Genomic DNA, 227 nt, shown 5'->3' with positions numbered 1-227 from the left:
TCAAGTATTTTGATGTATTGAAACTGATCCCCAGTATGCGATAAATAGGCCCAACCCCACAATATGAGAAACATCCCCATAACGGGATTTTTGCACCACCATTCTTTACTGTGTTCACTGTGTACTGTGTCTTGATTTCAGTGCATGGGGGTCGTCGGACAAACTGTCTGCGGCCCCTAGACCCGAAAAAAACTATTTTGCTCTCATCAGTCCACAGAATGTTGTGC

General features: G+C 44.5%; 1 protein-coding gene and 1 long non-coding RNA gene across 4 annotated transcripts in view; one reads left to right on the top strand and one right to left on the bottom strand.

Moving 5' to 3' along the window:
* The window catches only part of eys (eyes shut homolog), a 175,281-nt gene that overhangs the window by 118,925 nt on the left and 56,129 nt on the right, over positions 1–227 (top strand). The gene's annotated exons all lie outside the window — the stretch shown is intronic.
* Positions 1–227, bottom strand: part of LOC116704926 (uncharacterized) — a 20,584-nt gene that overhangs the window by 19,381 nt on the left and 976 nt on the right. The gene's annotated exons all lie outside the window — the stretch shown is intronic.

The sequence above is a fragment of the Etheostoma spectabile genome, chromosome 17 (assembly GCF_008692095.1).
Source record: "Etheostoma spectabile isolate EspeVRDwgs_2016 chromosome 17, UIUC_Espe_1.0, whole genome shotgun sequence".
In the NCBI taxonomy this organism is placed as follows: domain Eukaryota; kingdom Metazoa; phylum Chordata; class Actinopteri; order Perciformes; family Percidae; genus Etheostoma; species Etheostoma spectabile.
The sequence above is the reverse complement of the archived record's forward strand: the minus strand, read 5'-3'. Positions and strand labels throughout refer to the sequence as shown.